General features: G+C 44.4%; 1 protein-coding gene across 4 annotated transcripts in view; it reads left to right on the top strand.

Moving 5' to 3' along the window:
* Window positions 1-24,694, top strand: part of PSD (pleckstrin and Sec7 domain containing) — a 325,459-nt gene that overhangs the window by 27,051 nt on the left and 273,714 nt on the right. The window contains exon 1 of one of the 4 annotated variants that reach the window (XM_083148519.1): window positions 24,109-24,285. The exons of the other annotated variants lie outside the window; for them this stretch is intronic. The gene's annotated coding sequence lies outside the window, so the exon portion shown is untranslated. Of the gene's footprint in view, window positions 1-24,108; window positions 24,286-24,694 lie in introns of those variants that run through there. 4 annotated transcript variants of the gene reach the window in all.

Below are 24,694 nucleotides of genomic sequence, written 5' to 3' on the forward strand. Positions count from 1 at the left end.
TGGTTGTAAATTACTGTTTAATTACCATTCACTCTCTCAGAATAAAAGCACTGTATATTTTATTTGTCCATTTGCTTACATGAGCTCTATAGGATTGATATGCATGGTTGTGTTTCTATATGGTTGTGTTTCTATATGTTCATTTATGTACACAGGCAGGTATTTTACTTGGCTGCAGTTTCGTAAAGTAAAATATCTAAAATAAAATTTCCGTACATTGATTTTATAAACACGTATAAAGCAGTTACAAGTTCATCTCATCCCTAATTTTGTTAACTTGAAAAGAGTTTAGTGTATTTTTTGTATGTTTTCTGTTAAGACTTTCAAAAGGAAGAAACAAATAAACATATAGCAGTTAGGCCAATCAAGTCATATTAATATAGCAAGTGCAATAGGTACAGTATACAGAAAAGAGTACATTAAGGCAAGCCCAATGGCTGTCTTAGGATAAGAAACAAAACTTAAAGACAACAGGCATATAATAAAACAAGAATAAGAGGAACAAAAAGTAATGCTCCTTAAGTGTGGCTAATTGGTATATTTCTGTCATTCTGTAACAGAAATAATATCATAGTGTTTCAATATTCATGACCAACGGACACGATGCCAGAGGTCCAAAAACTGACATCTGCATCCACTGAACAGAACAGAGACTGGGTGAGTCTTACCCTTCTCCCCCCCCCCCCCCCTCCCCAGTCCTTCCCTACCTGAACCCTAACCCTTCCAGTTATTGCATAACTTTAACACTCCCCTTCTGCTTTCTAACCCTCCTCATCCACAGCCTAACACTTCCCTTTATGGTTGTGACTAGTTCCCCTTCACTGTAAGGACCTGGGGAGGAGAGGGGGTGGGGAAAGGAGGAGCAAAGTCAGAACAAGGGACCCAAACGGACCCTCGCTTCACTCACCACGCTTCGGGCACGGTGTCTCGCTCCACTGTGCTTCGCTTGCCACCAGATTACTAAAGCAACCAGTGGTGGCATGGATAGTGAAGGAACATGCCCTCCATGCATGAAGAATGGAGAGTGAAGCGAGCTCACAAGGGTCCATTTGGGTCCCTTGTTCCGAACTTGCTCCTCCTCTCCTCCCCCCTCTCCTCCACAGGTCCTTAAGGGAAGGGGAACTAGCCACTACCTTCCTTTTATTGCATAACCTTAACCCCCCCCCCTCTGATTTCTAACCCTCCTCCTTTAGTAAGTAATCCTACCCCTTTTTAGTCCCTAGCATAAACCTAACCTCCCCCTACCCTAACCCTAAGTCCCCCCTAGTGTCTAATAAGAAACCTCACCAACTAACACTTGGACACCCCTGACATACTTACGATCAGAATACTGCCTGTCAGGATTCTGGCGTCACTGGTGTTATGGGCACTGATCGTTACTCCAGTGACGATACTTTGGCCATCAGCATCCCGGTTACCAGCATCATAATCGCATCCCGTTGACCCATCAAAAACATTGTAATGTTATAAGCAGGGAAGCACCAGGGGATGGTGAAGAAAACTGCCGTAAAACCAACCAGAAAGATACACAGTATATCTCTATAGTATCATAACCTACTGTCAAGGAACCCTAAATCAGGTCAGCCCACCTCCAGGAAAGCAGCAAGAGATATAGATTATCAATACATATTTACTATTATATAATAAGGCTTTATCAGTACCTAGTTGTCTGTTAAAGTACCAGTTTGTTGACTGAAAGATTTTAAAAATATTTTATTATACTTTGGGTTCTATAGAGTCACTAAATGTTCTCCATTTGGCATAACATGTTTCTGCATCTCTCAATTCTTTCAAGACATTGTGGCTCCCCAAATAACAAAACTCTAGAAGGTCATGCTTCACTTCAGAAAGTGATGGCGGTCAGTGGGATGTCCATTTACAGAGGATTGACTTGTGTGCAAGTGCCTAGACAAGTGGCCTAAGTTACCCAGCTAAATGGATTTTATATTTAACTAGTAAGCCTGCTCAAAGCAAACGCTTCGAAAGCTAGTCTGCTACCTTGTGATTGCCTTGTGTGATTTGTGCATGTGTGAGAGAGAAAGAGTGGGTGATGTTAAACTTTTTAAAGTCCTACAGTATGTCAGTATTTGCATGACACAGGACTTGAAAAACTTTAACATCCCTACAAAGTGTTCTTGTCCAAACCAGCACTTTAGTGGCTAACTGGACGTCCTGTGTAAAAATATGCTCGGGGCATATGTCCTGTTCTTATACAGCTCCCTGATTAGGGAAATCGTCAGTCTCTGTGTTGCAGTTTCGGGAGCCTTCCAGGGTGACATATATTCCTGCAATCACCGTTCTTCTTCCACGCATTAATGACAAAAGAAACAATGGGTTTAGGGACTTTCCTAATATCTGCAAAGTTTCTCACACTCATCCTTCCAATCAAGCATCCTATGCTGGTACCGCCACTTACCCGGCTTCGGCGAGTCCACCCACCACCACGCTGCAGCCGCTTCCATCCACCGCCACGCTGCAGATGCTTAGTCCCAGGTGTTCGGGTGCGCGGGGACATCACCCAGGAACAACCTGTGGCCATCTTTACAGCAGTCAAAGCCGCGTCCGGATGCGGCCATATGTACTTTGATCAGGCAGGAGTTGGCCGCTAACTGCTGTGGTATCACCATCCACGGCCCAGCCGGGGGGGCGGCGGCCCAGCCAGGGGGAAAAGCGGCCAGATCTGGACCGGCCCACCGAAAAATGACCCATTTTACCGCCAGGCCAATCCACCCCTGCCCTTTTCGACTTGGTTAGCTTCTTCCAGCAAGTCCTCTCATTAGCAAATGGTCTAATCAGTGTCCCTGTATCCATTTTATACCTTCAGGAACACGCACCTGCTGTAGTCCAATCACTTTTGTCAACATATTGCAGTGTAAATCTGTAGCCTGCTCTATACATTATTGCCCCATACACACTTTGTGCTGAGCAAGACTGAATCGCTCAGCACAGATCACTCAGCACACATCGCTGCACCAGGGCTGTGTGCTGAGCGATCGTTCATGCTTGAAATATCTAGCTCGGTGATAGTAAAGCGCAGGGCTGCGCATCGTTGTTGGGCATACACACACAACAATTTGTGCTTAATTTGTAAGCAAACATGCAACAATAGGGATTTCCAAGTCTCTGGTGCAATACTCGAATCAGGTGACTCTGAAGGTCTTTATCTTCAGATTTCTTCACACTTTTCAAGAATGTTCTTAATAATACATAGAAAGCGAGAGGGGATCAATGGTCATACTGATTCTACCCAAATTCGAAGAAAAAACAATATAGGGGAGATGAGTGTATGAGCGTACCCCCACTCACGGTAAGTAGGGTGATGTATAGGCACGTAGCGGTTTCTTTTGTTCTCTTCTCTTTCTTTATTTCTTCTTTTTTTCTCTTCTTCTGTTTTTCTGCTCTTCTATTGGGTCTTTCTCCACTGGGTGCATTTATTGGTCTCCGTGAAGAATGGAAGTGAAAAAAGGGGAGGTTAATACGTGGATCTGTAAATGTCAACGAACACCCCGTGCAGATTGGATGTAGAGAGACGTGATGATCATACCTTACTCACCCAAAGATAGAGCAAGATACATGTGTAAAGGTATCTTTAGATATCACTGTTTATCCCAAAAAGAAATGGATGTGCGTACCGCACTTACGTGAGGGGATGATGGGTTTATACCCGTAGCGTGTTCTTTGCCTGTGAATGATTCTGTTTCACCGTGAAACCAGATTTTTCTCAATTGGAAGTGTAGAGTGGATAGAGATAATAAAAATGGTATTAGTGAGTGAATGTTTATTTATTTTATCTATACTCCTATATATGAAGGGTGAGTATAGAATGCTTGTGCCTTTAATCCTTAGAGGTGAATAGAGGTACTATTAGCGTACCGTGACTCACACTGTGGTGTGTAGATGAACACCCAAAATGGTTTCTTTACAAGAGATAGATAACTTCACCGCGTGTTGTGCATATGTATATAGTCATATATACCCAAGAATAATCCAAAAGGCAGGAGGTCTGCGTACCCAAACTTACAATGATGTAAGTTTTTTCCACCACCTATAACGGTTTCTTTAACTCTGGATGGCAATCCGTTTATGGGGATATTTCTCCTCCCAAGTATATTTGACCAGAAGAAATTTTCTTTAAAAACAGTCTTTTATTCCACAATAGAAAAATTGCATAAAATATCCTCCATCCCAACAATGGAAGGATAACAGAAAGTCCCAAATTTATCCACAGGTATCCAAATTAGATCAAGAATAAAAAATTAAATAAAAATAATGAAAAATACAAAAAGTAAAAAAATTTAAAAAATACATACAGTATATCCAAAATGTGTCCGGGAAGGAAAGGTGATGGCTGCTCACTCTCCACAGTACTAGTCGACGCGTTTCGGTGTCTAAGAACACCTTTTTCAAGACATGTCTGTGGAGGGTGAGTGTCCATCTTTTATACCTAGAGCAGCCTATCATAATTCACAGGAATTGAGGTTTCACAATTTACTTCCTTTTATATGAAATAACATTAAAAACGAGTTTACAAAGTTAATACATTAATACATATAATCTCTCCATGCCATCTACGATGTTTAACTTTTAAAAAGCATGTATAATTCGATACATATATAGTCCGATAACAAGTTGGTATAAACGGTCGACCGTTTATACCAACTTGTTATCGGACTATATATATGTATCGAATTCTACATGCTTTTTAAAAGTTAAACATCATAGATGGCATGGAGAGATTATATGGATTATTCTTGGGTATATATGACTATATACATATGCAGTTATCTATCTCTTGTAAAGAAACCTTTTTGGGTGTTCATCTACACACCACAGTGTGAGTCACGGTACGCTAATAGTACCTCTATACACCTCTAAGGATTAAAGGCACAAGCATTCTATACTCACCCTTCATATATAGGAGTATAGATAAAATAAATAAACATTCACTCACTAATACCATTTTTATTATCTCTATCCACTCTACACTTCCAATTGAGAAAAATCTGGTTTCACAGTGAAACAGAATCATTTACAGGCAAAGAACACGCTACGGGTATATACCCATCATCCCCTCATGTAAGTGCGGTACGCACATCCATTTCTTTTTGGGATAAACAGTGATACCTAAAGATACCTTTACACATGTATCTTGCTCTATCTTTGGGTGAGTAAGGTACGATCATCACGTCTCTCTACATCCAATCTGCACGGGGTGTTCGGTGACATTTACAGATCCACATATTAACCTCCCCTTTTTTCACTTCCATTCTTCTCGGAGACAAATAAATTCACCCAGTGGAGAAAGACCCAATAGAAGAGCAGAAAAACAGAAGAAGAGAAAAAAAGAAGAAATGAAGAAAGATAAGAGAACAAAAGATACCGGTACGTGCCTATACATCACCCTACTTACCGTGAGTGGGGGTACGCCCATACATTCATCTCCTCTATATTGTTTTTTCTTCGAATTTGGGTAGAATCAGTATAACACTTATCCCCTCTCTCTTTCTATGTATTATTGAGAACATTCTTGAAAAGTGTGAAGATATCTGAAGATAAAGACCTTCAGAGTCACCTGATTCCAGTATTGCGCCAGAGACTTGGAAATCCCTACTGTTGCATGTTTGGTATTTGAAGGGTTACTGGGTGATAACCGGGGAAAGTACAGTTCTTAGGCAGCAGTGCGCCACTCCAGGTCATATCCTAAACCTTGTTTTTCAGTTTTAATTTGTAAGCAATCTAGTCAGATTACGTAGAAATGGGGCTTAAATCGCTCTGTGTGTATGCCTCATTAGTCTTTGTTTATACATTATTTTGCACTGACCTTCACATCATACAATCTAGGCTGTTTGGCTGTGACCCTATGGGTCCTATTTATGAAACTAAGAAAAGCCATATCTATCAAGAAAGGATGCATAGGCTTATACCAGGATATTGCGGAGACAACACCAGATCCTTCATTGGTGGGTTCTGTGTCCTGGATCCTTGACCCCGTCTGCATTTGAGTAACCCTCTGATTATTTAGGATGGGCAGGGCTCAATGCTTTTGGGACACTGGTCTCCACTTCGCACTCTGACAATTTCAGGACCCCTGATCCACATATGGCAGTATGTGTCCCGCACGTGCACAGCTAAGCTATCATCAGAGATGTACAGTACATAAACCGTATACATCTGTGAAATGGCCCCTTAATACACAACCAAATTGTGTGATAGGATGATGTGCTATTTCATTCAAGTTTGGAAATGGTTAAAAGTGAAGGTAAAACCTAAAATCTATAGAAAAGCAGCGCTATGTACTGACTAGGTGCTGCGTGCCGTGCATCCTGAAAATGAAGTCAGCTGTTTGCTTGTAATTAGAGATACACAATATGGTGCCTGCTGAGGAAAAGTGCTACAAGCTGAGAATATTAAGTTAACAAGCATTGCAGGCACTTGCTACAGGCCAAGTAAAGCAACCTGCTGCAGGATCCTTATGTACAGGTGACAATATAAAATGAATACAAAATACACATGCAAATTCTTATATAAATGTATTGATGTCATAAGGGTTCTATATAAACATAAAAAGTAAGTGAATCACATATTTTATGTACTAGAAACAGTGACTCGGACTTACTGCACTTAATATCATAATATTCTCCAGGACATTACATACTCATACTGGACATTGCATACTCATACTGACATTTTTTCTGTTCCACCTATAGGGCCTTATTCTAGTTCACTCTTAGAGGCAACTTCCTTCTCAAATGGACAAAACCATGTGCACTGCATGTGGGGCAGATGTAACTTGTGCAGAGAGAGTTACATTCGGTGGGTGTTTTCTTCAAAGTGAGATCTATATTGCAGTGTAAAAATAAAGCCAGTCAGTGTTTTCCCTGCACAGAAACAAAATAACTCACCCAAATCTAATTCTACCTGCACCTGTTACATCTGCTCCCCTGCAGTGCACATAGTTTTGTCCATCTGAGAAGGAATTTGCCTCTAAGAGTGAACTAGAATAAGGCCCATAGTGCTGATTTTCAGGGTGTTAGCCTATTGTTGTTTCATGATTTTCACTCTGATCAGATCTACCTATCTTTTCGTAAGGGTTAGCGTTTGTGGTTGGAAGGACTTTGCTCATTCTGGGGCAGATGTATTAAAATGCCAATAGAAGGCCGCCTAGCGGCCAATCAGAGCCAAGAAAGTTGGCTCCTGATTGGCCAGAATTCATTCTGAGTAGAGGCGCAGAGTAGGAAGGATCTCTGCGCCTCTGACAGTCCACATCGGGGAGCTTGCCGGAGTCGCCGGCAGCTTGAAGAAGATGCAAGAAAACCTGGACTAAATTGGATCAAGCCTGAAGAACTTCCATGGAGGACCTGGGTGAGTTGGATTTCCTTCCACAGGTCCACCATGGATTTCTTCGGACCCCGGACCGGACGCCGACATGGAAATCTGCATGCTGAAGAATGGCGACATGGATCCGGAACCAGGACAAGGTACCGGATCAAGACTCTGGGACCTACCTACGGGCTCAAGATAGGTAAGTATCAATATGTGTGTAATGTATGTATTACACTTTTATTTTTCATGTGTTTTTTTTACTGTGGAACTACAAGACCCAGCAGGCCCTTTAATGCCCCGCAGGCTGGGACTTGTGGTTCTCCAAGTCCCAGCTTGCGGGGGAGGCTTGCTGGGACTCATAGTTCCACAGTTTAAAACAATAGTTTATTCATCTATTTTTTACACCAGTATCAGCCCGGTGGCCACCGCACAGGGCCACCGGGGACAGCACCAGGCTTCAGCCTGGTCAGGTAAGTCCTGGAGGGGGGGGGACCCCTTTATTGGGGGGTCCCCACTCCCCCAGGGCCCCTGGCCAGGCTGACTGGTCAGAGGGTTAATGCTTTGGCCGGGGGGACTTGTATAAAAAGACTCCCCCCGGCTGTGGCTTAGGCCCTTATTCAGATCGGTGCGGATATTCCCGCATTCTTACGGAGCGGTCCGCACGCCACGGTGTTTTGCCGCATGCGGCCATCGTCCGTAGAAACGCCCACGTGTCCTCCGCATTCGGACGGACTCACTCTTTAAGAACAGGGCGTGTTTACGGACGACATACAAACCATGCGTGTGCGGGAGAAACACTCCGATTCTGCACGGTATTACAGAGTATTACAGAGTATGCTCGGAAATACCGCATCCGAACGGGAGCCAAGCGGTGCTACCGCCCGTAAGCGGAGTATTTACGCCAAACAACCCACTATGAAGTATCTTCTGCAATACATCACATGACCCACTTATTCAATTACCTATCCTCATAAAAAACAGCTTATTTGGAATTGGAATCAATTAGATGCCAATATATCCTTACAAGCATGCCTAACACATGCATTGCACACATTAACCCTTACAGCAATTGAAGTGCAATGGTTTGTATTACACCCTGTGTAAAAGATTATAAACAATCTACACATATACTGTTTCAAGTGCAAATAAAACCAACAACTGTGAACTTGCATAAAGAATTTATTGAAAAAAACCATTAACATAGAAAAAAAAAATATAAAATAATAAATTAAAGCAGCAGATCGCGGATGTCCTGCAGGTCTGCTAGAAGGAGCCTTAAGTGGTGCTCCGCTCGCAGGACGGCCCCACGCACCCCCTCATCTGCCGGTGTGGTGTCATCTGTGGGCATGTCAAAGGGGCAAAAATTAGTCATGTTATTCATGCATACATTTCACATACTGCGACATAAATTGCACAAATGCTAGGTGACATGTGTGTATATATATATATATATATATATATATATATCTATCTATGTAGAGAGATAGAGACACACATAGATAAATAGATATGACACATACATATATACATACATGCAAACTTATTTACTACATACTGTCTTTTTTGGCCTCTACCCTTTACTCTGCAGAAGACATAACAGTCATATTGTTTCTTCTCAGTCACAACCCACCCATGACTAACCAATGACAAGCATGTCATGGCCTCCGTCAATAAGAACTTGTCACAATCTGCTCAGTCTAAGTTCAGTGATGGTTCGTGGCATGGGAGTTATGCAAATGTCAGGAATGCACAGTACACATCCTCAAAATCATAATTCTGTCTAAACCAACCTACAATTCTGTGACGGCAAAAAAACAATCTGAACTACAGGGGGTGTTTAGGTAGAGGAGGCTCCTGGGACACTGGCAACTTCTGACTCCATTCCAAGGTAGGCTGGCCCCTACTCCATTTATAGCATACATCCTAGAGTTTATAAATAACATTCACCAACAATATAGATTCCACTATTTGATGGGTCATAATCTACGCTTGCAGCAGGTGATTTTAATCCACAAATGATCCACTCATCCCTTTACTCCTGGATCCTGTTTAACTACAACGGTTATGTGGCAGTCAAAATGGACCTCCAACCCATCCCACAAACCTGTGTAATTGAGAGGTGTCCTGGATGAAAGGGATGCCTTGGACACCCCATCTAACCCGTACCTGTATCTGTAGCTACCCACTTTGGGGTCTATATGAATAGTATGGGCCCAAAATTTTTTATCACCAGTGCTACATAACAAATACCAGTACAACTACTTCATGAATGATGCATTATGTTAACATACCGATCTGCTGGGACTCCGGGGCCTGGCACGCCTCCTCCCCCTCGTCATCCGAATCGTCCGGGGCAACCGTGGCCTCCTCAGCCCCCTCCTCCGCCAGCTCCTCTGCCACAAGAACCTCCTCCTCCAACTCCTCCTCCACCTCCTCCTCCACCTCCTCCTCCTCCTCCTCCTCCTCCTCCACCACCACCACCTCCTCCTCCACCTCCTCCTCCGCCACCAACACCTCCTCCTCCGCCACCAACTCCGCTTCCACATCCTCCTCCACCACCTCCTCACACACCTCCTCCTCCTCCACCACCTCCTCCACCATCTCATCCCACATTTGCTCCTCCTCCACTTCCTCCTCCTCCACCCTTGCCGCCACCTCCTCCTCCGGGTCTTGGGCCTCCTCCTGGGCCAGGTCTGCCTCCGCCTCTTCACGGGCCTGTCGGGCTCGGGCTCGTGCTGTGTGGTAGAAAAAAACATCATGGTCAATGTCGGGTCATTGGTGCACATGTATTAATCCATAACAAGACATACATGGAAGGGTGATAATGATGGCAAACGATGCAGGAAAGTAGCTCCTTACTGTTAATGGACTCCAAATTGTGACATTTAAATTATTATGTGATTGTTAGTAATTTGTTCACACATTACAACCCAGCCATTTATCAATGTGTAACACATATTAGATCTGGCACATTGTATGCATCAGAATCCTCAATGCTATGGCATTACATATAAAAGCCACATGACTGCATGTTAACCAGGAAGAAGCACACATAACAGTCTATGGACTTTTAAACCCCTGGACACCCACTTATCATGAGACACATTTTATTGTTTCTAGATGCTATGTTGTAAGTGCGAAATTTCATAGCTAAAATACTCACACTCAGCAATTTCGCCCCTGATTTGATGGAGCAGCTGGGGCTGGCGCCTGCGGAGGTCCGACCACCGCCTCTCCAGCTGCCCGAGGGACCTCCGCACCCGAGTGCGGGCGTAAATACGGCGCCCTGCCGCAGCATACGCCCTCCGCTTATGGCGGTTTGTGATGAAGGGCCCCGCACGGCCCAGCCTTGTCTCCATGACGGAGACAAGAACCCTCAGCTCCGCATGTGTGAAGGGTTCTGCCCTTCGTGTCTCCGCCATGTTGACAATGGCATCTATCAACCAATCAGGTGGTGGCATTGGTTGATCACAGTTATTTGTGTTAATAACTTTATTGTTCATCTTTACATGAACAGCGTCTCTGCGCCAACACAAATGGTGACAAATTCGCATGCCTTCAAAACAGTAGTGTTGATGTATGGCAATGAACAAATCTGATATATATAAAACACAGTGTGTATGCACTTAGCAAATCCAATGACGCCTCGCTCCGCCAAGCAACGCGTGCTATAGCTTAGCAACGCATAGCTGTAGTTAGCATTACTTACTCTATGCATCTATGTGTATGCGTACATTTATGTGTAAAAGACACATACACACACTTGCAGGTATCCTGAGACCAGCATTATACACCAGCCCTGCCTGCCTGCCTGCCTGGCTGCCTGCTCCTTGAAATGTTGAAACATGTGAATAAATTCAAATATCATATATATAGATATATATATATATATATATATATATATATATATATATATATCTGCAAACAAATCAGACATCAACACATGAAAAAATCCCCAACACATTACAGAATAAATCAATGTACTCACCAGTCATCAGGGATAGTATCAACTACAATAATGAAGATATAACAAACACATAAGATCCCTTGAACAAGGTATAATAATTAGCACCTATATTTAACTTCCCCCAAAACTAAGCACATATGATAAATATATACTATTTCTTTGCCATTAGGAGGGCAGGCTGGCTAATTTTCGTGTTGTAACACTGACAACTAACACACTGTACTTATTTGAAGGGGTGATTTTTACAATAATTGGTGTGTTCTGTCAACTCGATAACATGTACCTGAAGTATCTTTGCGCCACAGAGTCCCGCAGCTGGTATCCCCTCCGGCATTCAGGGGCGCGGGATGGGCGCATGGGCGGATCTTGCGGCTCAGATGGTACCTCCCACTCATCAAAGGGTATCTCACGCCGCACAGCAATGTTGTGGAAAAATATACACAGGCCCACGATCCTCGACACCATTTCAGGCGCATATTGTAAGTCACCACCAGTGCGGTGGAGCACTCTAAATCGACCTTTTAAAAGGCCAATTGAGCGCTCCACCACTTGCCTGGTGGCAACATGCGCCCGATTGAATGCCTCCTGTGGGCCCGGTGCTGGGTAGCTGTACGGCGTAAGTAGCCAGGGCGTACATGGGTAACCGGAGTCACCCAGAACCCACGCATCACGGCCTTCCAGCTCTTGTAGTCTTTGCCATATCCCGGTTTGTCGGATGACATGAGAGTCATGGGCACTTCCGGGAAACTTCGAGTTGAAGGCGAGAATCTCCATGGATGGGCCACATACCACCATCACGTTCAGTGAGTGGAACAATTTGCGGTTCCTATATATCTTCTCACTTCGAGATGGAGGCACAAATGGTACATGGGTGCCATCCACAGCCCCTATCACATTAGGGAAGCCAGCAATTTGATGGAAGGCCTGCTGGCTTCTGCGCAGGGTCTCGGTGGCAAATGTCATGGCCATGAAGTGCCCCTTGCGCCTGAACATGGCCGACGTCACACGCCTCAGGATTCGGCAGAAGGCCGGCTGAGATATTCCAGCAAGTACTGCCACTACTTGCTGGAATGATCCTGAGGCGCAGAAATGCAACACCGCCAGCAGCTGGGTGTGAGGCGGAATTGCTGTCGTGATCCCGTGTAGAGGTTCCAGATCGCTCTGAATTAAGGTGAGCAGATCCAGAATTACATGTGGCGGTAACCGGTACCTAGTAAGTACCTCATCATCGGGCATAGCAAACAGAGTCACCCGTGTGCGATAGATTCTAGCACGTCCTGGCCTCCTTGGGCGACGAGTGGGGAGAGCCGCAAGTGCCCTTAGCCTCCTCTCCATGTAGCGCATCATTGCTTCAGCAACCTATAAAGAAATGAACATAAATACTGATGCACCTATGCACATAATGGCCATATCCCACTACAAATAGATTTGTAGCCTTCAATACGTACAATAGATGGCCGCCCCGTGAAATCCCGCAGATCCATTTGACTCTCTAATGATGACACAATAATATGAACTCAATACACACCGTCCAAAACACACAGATAAAGGTGTCAGCATTTTTTGCCGACATCATGTACTATGAGACATTTCATCTATTGCTGGGACATGTTGTCCTGCAATAGATGAACCCACACAGGTTTAAGACCTGTGAGTGAAATAGTGAACATGTGACATGTTGCAATAATGATACACGCACTTTGCTGGCCCAACAATCTGTAGTCAGTGAGGCAATGGTGCATACATTCATACACTTACATTGTTAATGGATATCATATCTACAAGGAGCATGGAAGAGCTTACCTTAGACCCTGACAAGTCCAGATCTGGAGACAAATGATTCTAGCAGCAAGTCACTATTTATAGGGCTCTCACATGTGTGGTCTATAACAGTAGAGATGAGTATTGCATGACTTGTGGCCTGGATTATCTAAGGGATTGGGCTACTTTTAGCTTGCAATGAAACGCCACAATACCACAGTAGTCATGAATCAAATGTCATGTCATGCTAGAAAATAGCATGTGTATTGTGCAATAGTCACAGGTGTATCAGAAGATTCTATGCAATGTTAGCATTGGTGCCCAGTATTTCATGTCGAACTTTCGCCAGGTTTTACACAATGGAATTTCAGCCACCGTATGCGGCGCGAAAAAACAGCGACGTACGCTCACGCACGGAACGCAGCTGCCGCTGATGTCCGCCAAACAGGATACACAAACAGTATATAAAGGTGTATTAGAAGGTGACAATGTTGTTGCAAACATGTCTGGATCCCAACCAGAGCTGGACCCAGAGCTGCAGCAACTTTTTCACCAGCTGGACTCCAGCACCACCTATGTGCCACTGCACATGCAGGCAGTGGGTAATGAGGAGGCTGCTGGCCCTTCTACAGCAGGGCAAGCTGCACCTGACCATTCTACAGCAGGGCAACCTACACCTGGCCCTTCTGCAGCAGGCCAACCTGCAGCTGGCTCATATGCACCATCAGCAGAATTGTTTGGAACACAACAGGGGACTTCACAAGGTAGTACCATGGCCAGCACTTCAAGTGCAGCGACTGGTGCCAGGGGGCGTGGCCAGGGACGTGGCAAGGGGCGAGCCAGTGCTACAGCGGAACCACCCAAAAAAAATAAGGCATATGAAGCACAGGAGCTGGCCATCCTGGTTCCCCGAGCACGTGATTGGATAGAGTGTCCATCCGAGAAGCTGACACACACACGCAGATGGAAGATTTGGGAACAGATAACGGCAGAGATTAATGAAGTAGCGCCACAAGTTCGTGAGACGGACCATGTGAAGAAGAGGCAAGTTGTTTTGTGATACATGTGGCCAGTAATAGCCAAGTAATGATTGAATTGATGCTTAGATGCATTTTGCAAATGGCCCGTGAGGTTGTTACGATACACATACATTATTGCCATGTTATTTCGTTGAGAGTTAGAGTAGGGTGATTGTGAATGTGTATTGTAACGGTTGATATCATAGTTGCATGTAATATTATATATGGGACATTAATCACATGTTGTAATATGTAGCACAGAGCAATGGCTGCAACAGCTAACATTGGGAGTGACATGTATTAATATGTCAACTTACATTGCAGGTGGCAGGACTTCAAAACCAACCTGAAGAGGAAGATGACCAAGCGGTGGGAACACAGCCAGACATCTGGGGCCGGGCCCATGCCATCAGGGCTAGAGCTCACCCCCCTGGAGGTGATGGCCGAGAGCTGTATATCAGTTGAGGAGATCAGGGGGGTGAGCACGATGGATAGCGAGGCCCCAGCTGAAGTGTTTGCGTCTTTTCTGGAAGGTAAATATTGGTCATGCCATAAACTTGTGCAAGTAATTATCGTAGAATGTCTCCTAATTGTGTATATCTTTTCCCACAGACACCCCACCGCTTGGTGACGACTCTGCTCAGGAGGTGGAGGAGTCCGTGCCACCTGGCCCCAGAGGTAGGCCTGTGCAGCAGCAGGCATCGGCCCAAGCCGATTTGGCCGCCTTGGCCCAGATGCTTGGGGACATCAACCAGCAGGGAGACTTGGCATCAGAACGGGTGCGTAGGACCGAGGAGATCCTGGCGAGCTTGGTCAGCACCCAGCAGTCCATGGCTGCGAGCATGCAGGCCATGGCTGAGTCACATCAGGCCATGGCTGCAAGTGCTCAGGTGCTGGCCGAGCAAGCCACCCGCCAAAATGATCTCCTCCTCCACCATAATGAGCTTATGGTGGAGCTGGTTACCAGCAACAGGGTCCTAATGTCATCCGTTTCTGGTGCATTACCACCCGCAACACTCCCTGCTGGCAGGAGGGGTAGACCAGCCAACCCCTCCACATCATCTGCTCCACCTGCCCCAGCATCTGGCCGTCCCCGAAGAGCTGCTGCACAGGCCAAGGAGCCTACCAAGGCCAAACGTGGTCGGAAATGAACTTGTGGCTGCATTAATCTCCACCGTTATGTGTTCCCAAATCTTCCATTGTGCTGTGTGTGTCAGCTTCTTGTGTCCAATCACGTGCTGAGGGTAACCAGATGAGCCCTTGCTTCATATGTCCTTTGTGGTTCCCCTGTTGCCCTCTTTTGCCTGCCATTACTGTCAGCTGTACTTGAAGTGATGGCCATGGTACTATCTTGTGAAGTCCCCGGTTGTGTTCCAAATGATTCTGCTGATGGTGCATATGAGCCAGCTGCAGGTTGGCCTGCTGCAGAAGGGCCAGGTGTAGGGTGCCCTGCTGTTGAATGGTCAGGTGCAGCTTGCCCTGCTGTAGAAGGGCCAGCAGCCTCCTCATTTCCCACTGGCTGCATGTGCAGTGGCACATAGGTGCAGGAGTCCATCTGTGTGCAATTATATTTTTTTTGTATTATTATTTATTTTGCTGCATTCCTGCCATGTTGTTTATTGTTTGGATGTATTATTTTATGGTCATTGCATCACAGTGGCATTGACTGTGACATGAATATAAATAAATGTGTTAACTTTACCCAAAATGTGTGGTTTCATGAGTACATGTCGAATACACATGTGTATTGATAGTATTAATATTCTGTCATGTCCATTGTTAGCAGTTTGAAAGTGTCTGACAAGTACAGCATATGTGGGGGACTAGTAAGGTTTCCTTGAAGCAGCAATGGTTTCAATTAAAGCACTGACAAGCGTCCTATTAGTGAGTAATGAGTAAAGGAGTAGATTCTATTGGGTTCAGGTGTTAATGGTTGTAGTCATTAGGCGTACGTTCGCCTACCGCATGAACGAGTGGTGTCCGCAAAGCAATAGTACACTTGTGGACACCGCACATTTCTGCCCTTTTTGATCGCGTGCATTCGGAGTGGTTTCCGAATGTACGCCCCCCAACATAAGTGTACTCCCCCGTGTCCGCCCATGTTTCCGCCCCGTTTTGCCCACTTTGAAACTACGCCCATGTGTCATTCCGCATGACGCCCATAATACGCCCCTATTTCCCGACTGATAGCGGTGAACAGTTTTGGACGGGATTTGGCCGAACTGGTACCGAGTCAAGGCGTGGCACATGCGCGTAGCGTTCTCCACGCATGCGCAGACGCCGTAAAGACGCGATCCGTAAGTATGCGGTAAAGTCCGCGTCAATCAGAATAAGGGCCATTACCCTGCTGGCTGGTTTGGCCTGGGGCTGGTTCTTAAAATACGGGGGACCCCTAGTCATTTTGTCCCCTGTATTTTGGGAACCAGCCCCAGACCTGGAGCCTGGGGCTGCTTGTTAAAAATCGGGGAACCCCTATTTGTCGGGTTCCCTGATTTTTAATTACCGGCCTCGGCTCTTTCAGCCTGGTGCTGGTTACAGCTGTGGGGGGGACCCCACGCTGTTTTTTTTTAACATTTATTTATTTTTCTATTTTTTTTTTTACACCTTGCAGCCTGCACGGATCTGACTGCTCCGTGCAGACTGCCTGTACTAATTTGTATTAGCAGCCGTATATATGGCCAGCTAATATGAATTACTACGACATCGGAGGGTTACAAAGCAGTCATATATGACTGCTTTGTAAATCCCCCTCCGGTACACGACTTTGCATACGACTGAAACAGTCGTATGCAGTCGTAGGGAAAATACTAATACGAAAAACTAGGTTTTTCATATTAGTAAATCTCCCCCATTGCGTGTAAACCGATTTTTTTATTTTTTAAATGTCATTTCATGGCTGTTCATGTTCTTAGAGGGCAGATTACTCTGGAACCAAAAACATTCCAGTTTCACGGGACCAAAATTATTCAAAGCCCACTCAAAGGTTCTTCAATATGATACTTGTCTCATGTAAATGGGTCAGTTAGTTCCGAAGATATAGCCGGTTAAATGAGATAACTGGTTAAAGGGGGGGGGGGGTGGTTTTCTCTACCCCTCACACCAGAAAATGCAGGGACTAGGCTGGTGTAAAAGGGACCAACCCGGGAATGCATTTTCTGGTGTGAAAGGGGTATCATTTCAAATAGCCGGGACCTGCAGTGCTCTGAATACAGTCAGGCTCTGCCACTGTCAGTGGCTATCACTTCTGCCTGGCGGCGGCTGTCCCCCATTTACCGCGAGTATGTATTCCCCCTTGGCAATGAGCATGTAATCCCACATGGCAACGAGCATGGAACCTCTGGCAATAAGCATGGAACCCTTGGCAATGAACATGTAGATAAGCAGCACTTATGTAGCATAATTTTTAATAGGCATTATGGTGTTTGGCATAATACATAATGGACATAATGGCGTGTATATGTTTAATGTGCGCCTTTGGTGGACATGGTCCCTGTTTATGAATCGTATTGTGAATTTTGGCTTAATCTGTATGGCATTATGTGAATTCTGGCTCAATCCGTGTGGCATTATTTGAATTTTGGCTCAATCCATGTGGCATTATGTGAATTTTGGCTCAATCCGTGTGGCATTATGTGAATTTTGTCTCAATCCGTGTGGCATTATGTGAATTTTGGCTTAATCCGTGTGGCATTATGTGAATTTTGGTGCAATCCGTGTGGCATTATGTGAGTTTTGGCTCAATCTGTATGGCATTTTATGAATTTGGCTCAATCCTTGTGGCATTATGTGAATTTTGACACAATTCATGTGGCATTATGTGAATTTTGTCTCAATCCATTTGGCATTATGTGAATTTTGGCTCAATCCCTATGGCATTTTATGAATTTGGCTTAATCCGTGTGGCATTATGTGAATTTTGACACAATCCATGTGGCATTATGTGAATTTTGGCTCAATACATTTGGCATTATGTGAATTTTAGCTCAATCTGTGTGTTATGTGAATTTTGGCTCAATCCGTGTGGCATTATTTGAATTTTGGCTCAATCCATGTGGCATTATGTGAATTTTTGCATCATGTGTAAGGGGCAAGTATAATGGGGTCTAGTATTTTATTGCATAATGTGTAGAAGTTGTATATGGTGTTGTACACTACACTCAAGGAGTTGAGTGGCCACACCCCCTTTTCCGGAGCGCGCCTTCGGCACGCGCACATCTACATCCTTCACTTTTGTCGCCATGGTGGGCCTGCGTACTTTAAATGCCAGGGCCTATTTTTTATCCCATTCCCACCCTCTCTCTGCCACTCTCTTAGCATGTACACTGGCACCACTAACACCGCCCTTCCCCCACCTAAACCCTCTTGTATCATGGTGCCCCCCCTGTCATTTTATCCTGGTTCCCCCCCATGGTATAGGCAAGTTTAAATTCTTTCCTGGTGTTTCATGATGCAACCACAAAGTTCACGCTTCAGTGTAGTATAGTGTCCTCCTTGTTGTTGCTAACATTTATTGGTTACTGTTTCCTTATTTGACCTTGAATATTCTTTTGACTGTAAATGGTTTGCTGCCTGCACTGACCTTGGAATATTCAAACATTCTGCATGTCTTCAGCCCTTGACCATGGCATGGACTATTGGATGTGTTTGATTGTCATCTGTATGGACTAGTCTAGTACTCTGTTAGCATACTCAAATATTATTGGTGGACAAATGTACTGTATTATGATATACAGATAGATTTCACCAGCAGCGAGTTTTCTGATATAGAGGCTTAAGGATCATACCATATCCAAAATATGATCCTTGAGTACTTAAGTGTTTTCTACCAGCACCTGTACATTGATCGGTTTATTATCACTTGCTATCTAATGTATCATTATTAATAGTATGATTGCTATATTATTGTATTTTGGCAAGGCCCAGTTTTATTCTCATTTATGTCTGTTCTGATTTTGGACCGATACAATAAAAACATGCAGTCTGACACTGTTCCAAGGTCCTGATGCACAGTGTGGACAAACAGTAGCAAAAGGGCCAGGAATAAGCATAATCTAAAGCAGTTTAAAGTGACATGTGATTTAGGGCTGTTTTTTTGGGTAAGCTGTGAACATTGCAGCTTACCGAATACAAGAGATGCCACCACACCGAATACCACCCACCTCTGAATCCCCTCGGAAACATGCGATCGGTTGTGTAAACAAGAATACATCCTCTTGCATGCCTTGCATGCCTCCACTGTATGAGAAATTATTTGATGGTTGCCAATGGGACGAAGGCAGGGCGGGTGGCTGGCCTTCATGTGACATCAGCGGCCTGCCCCGGCAGGCATCAGCCCGGTCCACTAACCCATGGGAAAGCCCAGTGTTTTTATAGGGACGGTTATAAAAACAGAACACAGGCCCCATGGCCCAGCACTGTCCCCTCCTATGGCAAACGGCCCAGTGAGTAACTCGCCGCAGCCTTTTGCGGTCAGGGTTTGCACCTGCGCAGAAATAGCATGCGCAAATTCAGACTATCAGGGCAGGGGCTGAATTCATATCTCAATGAGTGATCCAGAATTGGCCCCCAATTAGAACCCTAGTCTGAGTGATTATACCATCCGTGCACAAGCTTGGTTACCCCTAAAACCTCCATAATTTGTACCCCATGGAGCCTAGGACTATAACTACAAAGGAATTTCATCAATCGTGCACATGCACAGTCCACACCCCGATATGCCAAAGCACAGTAGAGATGAACAGAAAATACACTAAATAGTATTAAATAATACAAAGACAACAATGAATATTACATAATTCCACAATAATAATAATAATAATAATAATAAAATACAATGACCGCATAGAATTGCAAATCCAGCTATTGACAAGTTTTGTAACAAATCCTGCAATTTGCAGGTCTTCAAGGAGGGGCCGGGGCTAAAATGGTCATATTTAGCCATGCCCCTCCCCACGAAAAACTGTAAACAGTAATTTAATGCTGTCATGGGGGAGATGCAAGGGGGTACGTCAGTATCCAGGTCCCGGGAGGGTTGCCCACCTTTCCGGGGGGCTGGGAGTGGGACCTGATTTTCGTGAGCCACCCGGAGGCCACAATAACATAACAAATGTCGTTGACTGAAACAAATATCACTTCCCAAAACAAAGCTTCAATTTGTTTATTAAACAAATTGCAAAAATTCATGTACCTTTAAACCAGCAGTTCTCAAACTGTGGGTCCTGACCCCAAAGTGGGTCCCAACCTTCTCAGCATGGGGTCGCGACTTCATGTTGCTGACCATCAGGTTGATGAGTTTTCTAATCTCATTGATTCAAGGAGTCTGAAAAATCTGTTTAATTTTCTGTTATTATAGAATCCTCCCATCATTGTGTGCCTCTACAATGCTGCCATGTATATGCTGTCTGCTGATCACACATATGATATGATGATCTTCTGCAGTAACTTGCTGGGGTCCTGTCATTATTTTTATTGTCTGATGGGGTCCCGGAGCAAAATAGTTTGAGGACCCCTGCTTTAAACTATTGTAGTGTTCATTCTAGCACCCGCCAACTTTGAAAACCCATGCAGTTCCTCTTCCCTGGGGTGTCGCTGTCTGCTGTAGTGCTTCTAAGACAGTGTGGTCTATATATCAGCACTGATATGCAAACCAGACCTGTGCTAGGAAACACCACAGCAGATAGCGACACCTCAGGCAGGGAAGAGGAACTGCATGGGTTTTCAAAGTTGGCGGGTGCTAGAATGAACACTACTATTGTAAAACAGCAGAAAACAACTGTGCTTAGACTTCAACATGAAACAGCTCACAACACATTTCATTAACACATCATATACTGTATCCTTTACTCTTTTTTTTCATATGCATCCTATATCAGAAGGAGTGAGGAAGCAGCAGGGGCATAACCAGAACTTTGTGGGCCCTATAGCAACATATTGAAGGTGCCCTTGTCCCAATGACTCTTTAGAGAAACCTCTTTGCAGCAGTTATTAATTTTATTCCCCAAAATAGTGACCTAGTTCATTTTCTGGACCATAGTAGTGTCTTAATTAAATAATTCCCCATAATAGTGCCTTTGTTTATTTTATAAACTATCATAGTTGTCTTATTTACATTATATCACATTGTAGGGCTGCCAGTACACATTATGGTCCGTTCGCATGGGGGACTGATGTTCGGCGTATGCGCAGCTGAATTTCTGCGCATGTGCACACGCCGGGTGCGTGCGGACAAGGCAAACAGACTGTTCGCCGGGTGCCCGCACCCAAGACAGTGTGGGGGGTGTGGGGCGGCAGATAATCCCGCCCATGGGAACACCCAGCGTTTCATGGCCATTCCCATGAAACCGTTGGGCGTTCCTACGGAAATTAGCCCGGTGACATGGGCGCCGAGTGGGCAGTGGCGTAACTACTGTAAGGCAGCCCCAGCAGTCGCTTGGGGGAGCAAGCAGCAGCAGGGTCTGTGTGGGCGCCGGCACCCGCTCGACGCACTGACATGCTGCTGCCTGCCACTGCCCACTGACTGAGCACTGGAGGAGAGTCAGCTGCAGCATGGGTGGGGCCATGGCAGAGATGACAAATTCCCCCACTAATTCAATTGACTGTACACAGAGCCGGCTATTGGCTACTGTGTACAGGATGGGCGGGCTGATGGGCATGCTAGGGCAGCCTGGGATGCGTCAGAGCCAAGGGAAGCAGCAGTGTATGCTGGTCTCTCTTCCTCTCTTCTGCTTCAGCTTCTCCATTATGTGCGTGACGTCATCACATCACATGCTGGGGAAACATGCTGGAGAGGAGCCTGGAGGGGAAGCGCCACAAACTTTTTGGCAGGGGGGAGCAAAATTTATAGTTACGCCACTGCGAGTGGGGAAGCTGTCATCACCGGATGTCAGCTGCCCATCCATTTCCTCTCGAGTGTATACGCACATCTAAGTGACCTGAGAGTCACTTTTTTTCCCCGGGCCTGTGAATGGATGTTTATGTTAAACCAGACCGGCATTCACAGGGAGACGTCTAGTGGACTCGAAAGGCTGCAAATTCACAGCCTTGCAAATCAACCAGAATAAGGTCCTATGCCCCACGGTATCCACAATTCACATGATATATATTGTCCCCAGATCATAATATGCCACATGATATTGCCACCTATTCATACTGTGCAATATTAAAGTAAAATTCATACTATGTCAGATTAAAGTGCCCTCCATTCCATACTGTGCCACATTATAGTTCCCCAGTACTTCTTATGTAACTTTGTAGTTCCCTACATATTACAATGAGTAGATCAGATTATGAACTTTACAGTGCCCTCCAGTTCATATTGTATCACATTAAAGTGGTCTTCAGTTCAATTTATGCAGTTCAATTTCAATTACAGTGCCCCCTTAACCATTATCATATTCACTATACACACACCTCTCACTGAAAATGTAATGTCATACATTTCAGGATGTGCAAAGGATCAGAAGCAGTTGCATAGCAGGCAAATCTGAGATATTGGTATGCAACTTTATAACCTGGGTCCAAGCACCCCTAAACATCTGGGACCCATAGCATTGGCACCCCTTGCACCCACTATAGTTACACCCATGGGAAGTAGGAGCAGCTGGGAAAGTGGGGTGGAGAAGACAAAATCATGGTAGAGAATTAGATGTGCAAGATTAATTGACCAGTCTGGTGCTGGTTGTCATGTTTCCCTGTTACAGTGTCAATAACCATGGCTGATTCAGCTAGTGCTGAATTGGGCATACCCCAAGCCCAGGGGTTAAAGCGAGGGGGAACTGAGTTCCACCACCTCTAATGGTGAGGTGGAACATTTTAATCTCCACAATGGCCCTGCACAGTAATTCTCACAGAAAAGCATTCTATTTTGCAGGGGGGTGCCAAAAAACCCTACCACTGGCCCTGACTCTGCCTAATGGGGGAGGGGGTTTAATTAGGTGATATAGAGAAATGAGTTCCCCTACCTCTGCATGACCACTTTATGCCCTGCCCAAGCCAATCTTTTCCCTACCATGCCAGGATAACTATTTGGGATGACCTTCACAATGTTTTTTTTTTTTTTATAAATAAGAACTTGCTCGGTTTGTATGCAAGATAAGAGGTTAGAAAAGAGGTTGCAATTCAATTAGAATACCCAGGATAGCAAATTTACCCCCAAGTCTTTTGGTAAATTAGAACATTGAGAACAAGCATGTCACATAACAATTTGTATCTCTTAACAAATAATAAAATAAATAAAGTACAAGGTGTAAAAGGTGGACTCCCCAGGACCACAGGGCCCCAGGTAACACAGTTAATGAGGTGCATGGTTGTCCTAGAACTATCAAAGATCCTACAAATTATCATCAATCTCAGTAAAATGTAAAATAATACATTTTCTATCTATCTATCTATCTATATCTATATATATATATATATATATATATATATACATACATACACACTGTATATGCAGGTATTATAAACAGGCGGTACAAGCTATGACAAATACAGGTGCCATTACAGCTGTAAGGAGCCCGAGGTTGCAGCTCAGTGCTGCATGGTGCCCATTGCCATGTAATCCAGTTCTGTATAATAGAGACAATAATATATATATATATATTTTAGTAACTTTGAATCCCTGTGTTTGGAGCAGAAATGTATCTTATAGAGTATATGTATATAATATATTATTATGTATGTGCATTTAAAAAAAAGAAACTTATTTGACATTCAGCCTTTTTGTTTAGTATTCCCCTGCCAATAAATACCTGTTTTAAAAACCAAGAGAGCATATCTTGGGGAAGGCTATTGTTTTTCTGTATTGACTTAAAAGCAGCAGCTGATGATAAATTGGTGCTGATCATTACATTTGCAATACAGAGTTGGTGGTGACTTGCTTGTGACCTTGCCATCAGCCACCAGGACAAAAGCACTTCTTCCATCTGCCACCTAGAGTCTTAACTGACAAGGCAGGCCCCCAGTATGATAAACAGGAGCCGATTGGCTCTTACAGGCATCCTGCCTTTGAATGACAATGGATGAGGGAGTGAAGAAAGATTGGGATTAATCCTGCGGTAAAAGGCTGTTGCTAAACTCCAACAGCAATATAACTGCTGAACCGATAGAATGAATACAGTTTGTATGTCCAGTGTCTGCAATCAGCGGCAGATGTCTTCCTTGTCTGGCTGATATGGGGAAAAGGAAATGCAAGAGAATGGAATATTCAGGGCACCATGGGTGAGTAATGAACTATGCAACCAGCTAGCTTAATTAGCTTCTCTTTATTCCCTGCTTTATACAATAAGCCGGAAAGGTGACAGTAGAAATGTGACCATGAATCTTGTGCTAGGAGAACCAATCAGATCTTGGTAGATTAGTAATATTGTATATGGGGTTGGATGATTGCCTGCAGTTAGTTACTGCACCCCTTCATGTCTGTAAAGCCCCGATAATCATTGTAAGGCTAAAGGGTTAAATATGTAAACCAACTAATTTTCTTCTTGACATTATTTTATAAGTGCTCCTATGATTTGTACACCGTATAAGCATCTTATAGATGGACATAATTTAAAGAAATGTGTATTGTATGTGTGTGTCTATAATAAAGCATAGAAGAAAAGCATGCAACATATGTGAGTAAGCAAAG

Source organism: Crinia signifera, chromosome 6 (genome assembly GCF_055691185.1).
Source record: "Crinia signifera chromosome 6, ASM5569118v1, whole genome shotgun sequence".
In the NCBI taxonomy this organism is placed as follows: Eukaryota; Metazoa; Chordata; class Amphibia; order Anura; family Myobatrachidae; genus Crinia; species Crinia signifera.